Here is a 9,991-nt window from a genome sequence, read left to right on the forward strand (position 1 = left end):
GTATATAAAAAATGTCATGTCTCAACAATTATTAAAGGGATTTGCAAGCTCAAAATTGTTCAAATGTGGATATATTAAAAATAAGAAGTCTGTTCTTTCTGCATGCATATTGAAAGATTTTAGTTGAAAATTCTATGCTGTAAAATCCTTATGAGTGAATGACATGGTCGTTGCCCACAAGGGAATGCTACAAACCGTTTCTGGTTCTCACTTAATTCTTGGAAAAATTAAAACTCACATTAGTCAGATTGTTATGTTGAATTTTGAGCAAATTGTGTGGCAAGGAATGAAAAAGCTAACTGACTTGCTGGTTAAAATGTGTATCAAATGTACCCTCTCGTGGAGTTTTATTTTGTAAGTAGGTATCTGAGTGTATGGCAACCTTACCATATACGTTGCCATTGGCTTTGTTTTGTATCTTTAAGAGTAAACACTGAGCTGAAGAATAGTACCTAGAAAGTCTTTGCAATTTTAGAGCATTTACACAACTTCAAAATAGCAATATTACCCCAATTATGTGTTAACTACACTATTACGTATTGACCTCTATATAGTGTGTAATAAACGATGCCATAAGCTGCAACTCGTAAGTTTAAGCCGCAAGACTTCCAGACTGGCGATTTATTTCCGTTGTTTACAGATCAGACACTTGTTGTAACCATGGTAAAAACAGTCCTAATTTACTTAGTCGATGAATGGAGCTGAAAATAGCTCCATGGTCGAAATAACATCGATGTTATACTTAGTCGATGTAATATCAGACACTTGTAACCCTGGTAATACAAGTCCTAATATACTAAGTCGATGTAATATCAGACACTTGTTACCCTGGTAATACAAGTCCTAATATACTAAGTCGATGTAATATCAGACACTTGTAACCCTGGTAATACAAGTCCTAATATACTAAGTCGATGTAATATCAGACACTTGTTACCCTGGTAATACAAGTCCTAATATACTAAGTCGATGTAATATCAGACACTTGTAACCCTGGTAATACAAGTCCTAATATACTAAGTCGATGTAATATCAGACACTTGTAACCCTGGTAATACAAGTCCTAATATACTAAGTCGATGTAATATCAGACACTTGTAACCCTGGTAATACAAGTCCTAATATACTAAGTCGATGTAATATCAGACACTTGTAACCCTGGTAATACAAGTCCTAATATACTAAGTCGATGTAATATCAGACACTTGTAACCCTGGTAATACAAGTCCTAATATACTAAGTCGATGTAATATCAGACACTTGTAACCCTGGTAATACAAGTCCTAATATACTAAGTCGATGTAATATCAGACACTTGTAACCCTGGTAATACAATACTAAGTCGATGTAATATCAGACACTTGTAACCCTGGTAATACAAGTCCTAATATACTAAGTCGATGTAATATCAGACACTTGTAACCCTGGTAATACAAGTCCTAATATACTAAGTCGATGTAATATCAGACACTTGTAACCCTGGTAATACAATACTAAGTCGATGTAATATCAGACACTTGTAACCCTGGTAATACAAGTCCTAATATACTAAGTCGATGTAATATCAGACACTTGTAACCCTGGTAATACAAGTCCTAATATACTAAGTCGATGTAATATCAGACACTTGTTACCCTGGTAATACAAGTCCTAATATACTAAGTCGATGTAATATCAGACACTTGTAACCCTGGTAATACAAGTCCTAATATACTAAGTCGATGTAATATCAGACACTTGTAACCCTGGTAATACAAGTCCTAATATACTAAGTCGATGTAATATCAGACACTTGTTACCCTGGTAATACAAGTCCTAATATACTAAGTCGATGTAATATCAGACACTTGTAACCCTGGTAATACAAGTCCTAATATACTAAGTCGATGTAATATCAGACACTTGTAACCCTGGTAATACAAGTCCTAATATACTAAGTCGATGTAATATCAGACACTTGTAACCCTGGTAATACAAGTCCTAATATACTAAGTCGATGTAATATCAGACACTTGTAACCCTGGTAATACAAGTCCTAATATACTAAGTCGATGTAATATCAGACACTTGTTACCCTGGTAATACAAGTCCTAATATACTAAGTCGATGTAATATCAGACACTTGTAACCCTGGTAATACAAGTCCTAATATACTAAGTCGATGTAATATCAGACACTTGTAACCCTGGTAATACAAGTCCTAATATACTAAGTCGATGTAATATCAGACACTTGTAACCCTGGTAATACAAGTCCTAATATACTAAGTCGATGTAATATCAGACACTTGTAACCCTGGTAATACAAGTCCTAATATACTAAGTCGATATTGATCCTACCGTCGTCGTTGTCATTTCATATACCTCTGCAATATGCCAGGGAATGGGTAGCTCACGCTTTATCTTAACGGATCGTTACCGTGACACAGCGTGACTGGATCTTTGCTTCGATGGGGTAACATTATGATGAATATACATACCAAGACCTGTTCCTTACGTTAGATATCAACAAGCGGTGTAACTAGGCCGGTGCGGCCCAGGGAGCCCGGACCGTTCTTATCATGAAGCTTCTTATAGTGAAGTATCTATTGTGCACAAGTACATTCCTTTTGTCTTGTTACTTTGTAAAATGTCTGATTCATTTACAATGTTGCAGATACACCACAACTGTAACAAATTGAGCCCTAACTTATGCATTGACCCAATACATAAACTGAAACATCATTTTCTAAAAGGTCATTCATATGTCATATGCTCCCTTGAACATTAATTACCAAGGCAACCCAGTTGGACAGTTTTTCGCTTCCAGAGCACTCGTATTGCCAGTACGAGCAGTATGAATATCATGTTTCTAAGACAGATCAAGGTTAGGAACTGTTCGTACTGACAATACCAGTGCTTTGAGAGCATGATATTGGAGTACAGTTTAGAACGGTATTAGCATTAGAATCATGCAGATAAAGATTAGGAACTGTCGATACTGTTAGTACGAGTGCTTTGAAGCATGATTTTGGAGTACAGTTTAGAGAGGTATTAGCATTAGGAAATGATCCTAACTGGCAGATTAAAGATGAATATTCATTACCTGGGATTTTCCATTGCTCACCAGGCTCCTTTTTGATCTTATATGTGACCGCTACAGCACCGATGTTGATGGAATGATTATTTACGAGAAAAGTTAGGTTCGGGTTATCCATTTAGTCGTTTTAATGAACGGCACCATCTGCTTAAACGCAGATAGTCGTTCCTAATCGCATACGCTTGGAGTAGAGTTGTCATGATCACGTGACCATATTTTATCTATGAGGAATGGAATTAAGAAGACGAGTTTGGTGAGAAACATTTGGGTCCTCGTGTCGAGTATTATTATCTAATACCGTATACTTTTGACCACACATCACGTATTGTCTGTGGAAGCCGTGCAGCCGTACACATGACTTGTACATGTTGTGAAGTATCTGCACTTTCCATGTACATGTTTGTTCTTGCTCGGCGGGCTGTCTGAGGATCGATCCTTCATTTAATTATTGATATATTCATTGTGACGTCATCATCTGTCAACCGCTGTCCTGAGTGAACACAATTTTATGACTTTACAGATCACGGTGCAAGAATTATTGTTCGCAATAATTTACTTGTTACCGTCTGTGTTAGCCATTCCTCATGCAACCCCCTATCTGATTTAAAATCCTACCTTTTGATTTCGATGATATCGTAACCTTTGTATAGTCATGCAGGCGGATGAGTGTGCGTATCAAAATGTGTATGTGTGGCGCCTTGCTTGTAAACACGATATCTCAAGAAGGGAAACTTGGACTAAGCTTATATTTAGTCGGTAGGAGGACCACATTGAGTAGAAGAAGCCCAGTGGCGTAGCCAGGATTTTTTAAGTGGGGGCGCTGGGGGGGGGGTTATCTAAGCGGAGCGCCACCATGATTTGTCGCGCAGCGTACCGAACATTTTTAGCTAAAAGGGTCTCCTAGATCGTTGGAAATGACACTTCCCAGGCCTTGTAAGCTGCTCTAAAGTTTTCTCAACATCCTTTATTTTGAGATTCCATATCTTGATATGGTCATCAAATAGTTTAGTGAAATAGAAAAAAAAAACCAGTCTGGTAAGTTACTTTGAAATATCATGACATACATCTTGTGAGTTTGACACCGGCATTGACATTTTTTCGACAAATGTGCAAATTGCGCGTGGAAAATAAGGAACGATTGACTGGGCTTTCAGGCAAGTATAACATACTGAAATGACCGAAAGATTGCGTCTGAAATATTATTAGGGTGATAGACTGATTCGCCGGTAGTTCTCAGCGATAGTATTGTCTCCTTTCTTGAAACTTTGTTTTTTTATCGGTTTTAAGAGCATCAGGGTACGTCCCAGAAGTGAAAACACGATTGAAAATGTAAGAGAGTATCGAGGCAATGCCGCGAGCAATGATGTTAGAAACCTGTATGATGTCAGCATTTTTTACCTTTTAACATCTTCTTTGGCATTCCAGTACCTGGAAACCACCTTTCTATAAGGGTATAGTAAAGCTCACTAGCTTGTTTGATCAGTTAATGCGCACTGGTTACATGATCCTGATTGGCTGTTTGTATTAGCATTTATTCAGGCGCGTAGCGAGGAATTTGCCAATGGAGGGGTGAATCTGTAGGCAAATTATCAGAGCCGTAGAATCGGCATTGGAAACTATCTAAGCGTATAGCGCCACTACGAGTTGGCGCAAAGCGTATAAGAAAATTTTGGCCGAAAATGACTCCCAGATCGCTGAAATGGCACTTCCCAGGCCTTGCAAGTTGATATAAGCATTTTCTATTTTGAAATTAAGGATATCATAAAAACGTACAAAAAAATATGCTCAAGGGGAAGTGGCGGTCACCCCTTTCGCCCCCCCCCCCCCTTGGCTATACGCGCCTGTATATATTAGAGCAGGAATTGTATAATTCGACGGTCGTTAACATGTGTTTTCAGTACAGTGCGACTACTGTAGATGTCTTCTCGGCCTATGCGCTATGTCACGTCAGGTTTTTTTCAGCAACTGTAGCCTACTGCCGGTCCGCGGTCGAAGGGTCATTCATGAGTGGTCATCATGGAGATTCGAGACCATTAAGACCAATGATATATTTTTCGCACATGTAATTTTTCTTCGACACCCAAAATCCCAGTGGGAGGACGACTGAGGGCGACAAGCTTTCATGGGGGCTGTCGCCCCCACGCCCCCCCCCCTTGGCTACGCCACTGAAGAAGCCTATTGTTTTCTGGGGACGTCAAATGTCATTTGGGGTCACCAGGGGTCAAATTGTGAAAACTTTGTAAACACGATATCTCAAGAAGGGAATTTTCGACCATCTCATATTTAGTATACGGTTGTGAACGTTAAATACAAGACGCCTGTAGTTTTTGTGAAAGTCAAAAGTCATTTGGAGTCACTAAAGGCCATAATAAATTTCCCACCAGCGTCTTTTACTTAGGCTGAGGAGTATGGGTGTCAATGGGAATTTTCTGTCTTGGATCGAGAAGTGGCTTGGTAATAGGAAACAGAGGGTGGTAATTAAAGGGTCTGTTTTGGGTCCTTTGTTGTTTGTTGCCTATATAAATGACATTGACGGAGATATTTTGTGTACAGCTAAGAAGTTTGCTGATGACGACAAACTGTATTCTGAGGTCTCATCCAAAAGCGATGTTGAGAAATTTCAAATAGATTTGGATAAGGTTTTTACCTGGTCTCAGGGATGGCAAATGCTTTTTAATATTGATAAATGCAAGGTGATGCATATTGGTAGTAGTAACCAAAAGTATACCTTCAATCTTAATGGTGAGGAGTTACAGGAGGTCTTTATTGAAAGAGACCTAGGTATCTACATTGACTCATCTCTGTAACCTTTTAAACATTGTCTCGAAGCTGCTAAAAGAGGTAATAGGGTTTAAGGTATGATCAAGAGGAACTTCAGTTTTCTGAAAGAGGACATAGTACTTAGGCTTTATAAGCAGTTGGTTGGGCCTCATCTGGATTATGCTGTGCAGGCTTGGAACCCATATTTTGCTTAGGATAAGGAAGTACTCGAGAAGGTCCAGAGGAGGGCCACTACCTACTAGGATGATTAGTTCCTTGAAGGGTGTTCCTTATTATAGACGGTTACAACTGTTGAATCTCACTACACTGGAGCCTAGGAGGTTACGTGGTGACTTGATTCAGGTTTTCAAGATTGTGTATGGTTTCGACAATTTATCCTTCACTGACTTTTTCATGTTTGCTAATAATGGTTGTACCCGAGGTCATTTTCTTAATCTCCAAAAGTCACAAAGTAGGATTAATATGCGGCATAACTTTTTTCTAATATGGTTGTGAATGAGTGGAAGTTTGCCTGTGAAAGTTGTACTTACAAGTAGTGTAAATGGGTTTAAGAATGTTTTGGACAAGCACTTTAAGCATTGTAATCGGGTCTGAGTGTTAGTGTCTTCAGTTTTTGTTTTCTCTCCTATGGGGTCCTTGATAGGGACTTGAGTGTCCCTCCTGATCCTTTTTTCTACTAAACTAAACTAAACTATAATCTACCGTATCTCCAGCCGACCAGCCTATTGGAGAACATGTGCGTTACGTCTCATAAGAATAGGTGGCTGCTGGCAATTGGAAATTAGCGTATTGGCATCTGTAGAATAGCTGAATACCTATACACTTAAGGTGGCCAAACATCTCCTAAATTTTTTCTTAAGGCATTTCCTACATGCCATCAGTCATAATTCGCAAATTAAGGAGTTTGGAGACAAGTTTGTTGTATTGCTGCCAGGATTTTTTGCAAAGATTTTTGTTGAACGCTTACGTTTGGTGGAAAAAGTTTAAATTTTATACTTCACAGATATATTATTTTACAATGTGCAATTACGTAGTACTATGTATCTGCCTAAGTGCCTAACCTTTTTCACAGAAAGTATCGATGTGTAGATCTGTACTTTGGAGACTTCAACAGCAATCATATAGGCCTAGTGGCGAGTGAAATTTGGCGAGTATATTTTTAGCCACGGTCGCTAAATAGCTAGTTCTTTTAAAAATATTTGTTGAGGCCTGAGAAGCAGTGGCGACGCCAAGGGGGGGGGGGGCAGGGGGGCACGTGCCCCCTGGAAAACCGAGTGCCCCCCCCATATGAGATTTGGGTTGGTAAAAAAAAAATATATATATATTTTGTTATATTCAACTCCCATCATCTGAGTTGGTTTTTCATAAGGACAAAGAAGCACAGTAATTCGTATTTTCTTCAAATGAGCTGCGAAAAAATGAAAAAGTTTATCCTTGACCGTCGGGTATCGAAGTCGTAACCCGCGCCATCACAACTCGTGAATTGGATGCCTGTGAAATGCCGAAAATCCGGACCTGCTGTGAGAAGGAAGGGTACTGCAGTATGTTGCCTTGGTCTGAGGTTGACACGTTAGGAGCTGACGAAATGTGAGAATGTGAGGGTCCGCAGGCACCATACTTGCCTATATTTGTGGACCCATATATTAACCCTGTTGTGTAGGGGGTGCAGAGGTCATTTGAGGTCAGATGCTTGTAGGAACAAATGGCGAATGTTCACACCTGCATACTGAGCTATACTCGATGTGTGATCAAACTTTGGATTGCATGGTGAGATCCCTGATAGGAGCCAATAACGATGCTGGAACCTGTTACATCTTAATAGATAATGGGAGAAAACGAGAAGGACAAGAGAGGAGTCGGGGGTCATGCACACATTAATTCAACAAATGTAGGTTCTATTGATAGGGTTAGGCATAATATCGACAGCATGTGGTTCATATCCTCTGCAAAATTCTGCGCGTTGTTTAAATCATTACTTCAAAAATAGCAATTTCTGGAGATATCTTCAGATCGAATTTAGCATCAAATGTGGCACCATTTTGCATCTAGCCCATCCTCCGTATGCACCCCCTCCCCTTAGACCCCTCCCCCAGGACGGCGATCCGTGTCTTCCTAAGTGCCCCCCCCCATCAAATGCTGGTGCCCCCCTGTGCCCCCAGACTGAAAAGTCTGGTGACTCCACTGCTGAGAAGAAGCCTCTTGTCTTTGGTAGAGATCAATCTGTATGCTGAATACAAGAAACGTGTCCATATCGGTTATCAGCTGCCAATGTACATATTGTTTGACATATCTCAATGCTTTTGACTGGACTACTTTGAAGTATGTTGTTCATTCTGGCTATACGCTACAGCCTATAGTGTGTCACATTCGTTTAAGATTATTCATGTTTCATAATCGAAACCACACTGCAGTTTTGCTGTGTGGTTCTTAACATTCTTGTGAACTACGCTCTGAATGTGTAGCCTTGAACTTTTGTCTCAACACACTGCAGATGAAATTAAGCTGTATACCGGTAGGCGATGAACTATATAGTGAAAAAGAAATAATATATAATTGAATAACATTGTGCATTCGATGTTATTTTACCGTTTTTCCAATGACATAACCGGGAACCCGGCAGGAAGCAGAGGAGTGACAGTTCATAGGTGGTTAATGTCAATATCTTGAAAACCGCCATTGCTATGCAAAACCATTAGCACTCATTGTTTCTTGAAATATAACGTATCAAGATTAAACTTCTGCCCCCCAGTATACAACATCTAGGCCTATTTATGTGGTCTGACCAGGGATCTGCGTTAGAGCATGGAGGTGAAACAGATGGTTAGAGTAGCAGCTCGAGTCCCTGGTCTGACGGTGTTGTACACGTTGAAAATAGAAAGCGCTGTTCAACAACGTTTTATTTCCAAGAATAAGTTGCCACTATCTCTAGATCGACACACATGTCATATCCTTTTATATGGCTGAAAGTGAATAGTTGCTATCTTTGGCTAAGGCCATGTGTTGTATCTGTGGGTTTTATCAACGCAGATACACAATGCTGTAGATCGCTCAACAACCTTAACCATCGTCATACATGTAATACACCCCCCCCTACCAAGGGACCCATGATGCCAACTTGACGTAGCTTCATCATGATCATACGGTTATACTGTCTTGCATAATAGGGTTGAGAGTGGATGAAGTTGTTTTGGTTTTCGTGTCCAGGCTCTCTATGATTTGGACACCCTCGATCATGAGCTTAAAAGAAAAGCTAGATAGACCAAACAGCTAGATAGACCTACTGCTAGATAGGCCAACTGCTAGATAGGCCTACTGCTAGGAAGGGTATTAGGCATACTGTTAGATATGCCAATAGGCATACTGTTACATACGCCAACTGCTAGATAGGCCAGTAACTTACGATAGCATATAATAGGTAACGGAATTGGGCACATTAACACGAATCGTCAAAATGTCAGTAAATCGGAAAGAATTATCCTTATCCAGTTATCCTTACCAGCAAACGCAAAAACTGATATCAATTACATATCCAAAGATTTCAATTTGACATCAGAAAACAGTAATACACAACAGTTTCAATGTCATATGTAAACCAAGAAACGAAAAAAAAACTTTCTTGAGATTACTTACCGGTATGGAACTTAAAATGCAAACATCACACTATTGATTAGGCTTGACAAAATAACTGAGAAATCAATTGGCTATCGCCGTTGGATTAACCATGATTTAGTGTGGTCATTATAATGTATTTACTTTCGACCACTGGCAGGTATACATGTTGTACAACAGCACTGAGAGCACGGAGCAATTATAATTGCACACACACAGTGGCGTCGCCAAGGGGTTGTCTGAGGGCACGCGCCCTCCCAAAAGAATCGTGCTCCCCATGCATGTGCCCCCCCCCCCCTCCTATGCGATTTGTAGTGTTCAAAAAATACTCAAACAAAAACTTTATCTGCCTCAATTGAAAACATAAATATCGGACAGACTAAGCCCGAAAATTCTTTAAACATAGAGTTACTTCAAGTTGCAAAATATAGCACCAGATTGCATATAAGGACCCTTAATTAATAAAAAAAAATTCTCACCAGGGGACAACCCTTCCCTTTAGACTCCTCCCTAGAACGGCATT

Source organism: Apostichopus japonicus, chromosome 14 (genome assembly GCF_037975245.1).
Source record: "Apostichopus japonicus isolate 1M-3 chromosome 14, ASM3797524v1, whole genome shotgun sequence".
NCBI classification, from domain to species: Eukaryota; Metazoa; Echinodermata; class Holothuroidea; order Aspidochirotida; family Stichopodidae; genus Apostichopus; species Apostichopus japonicus.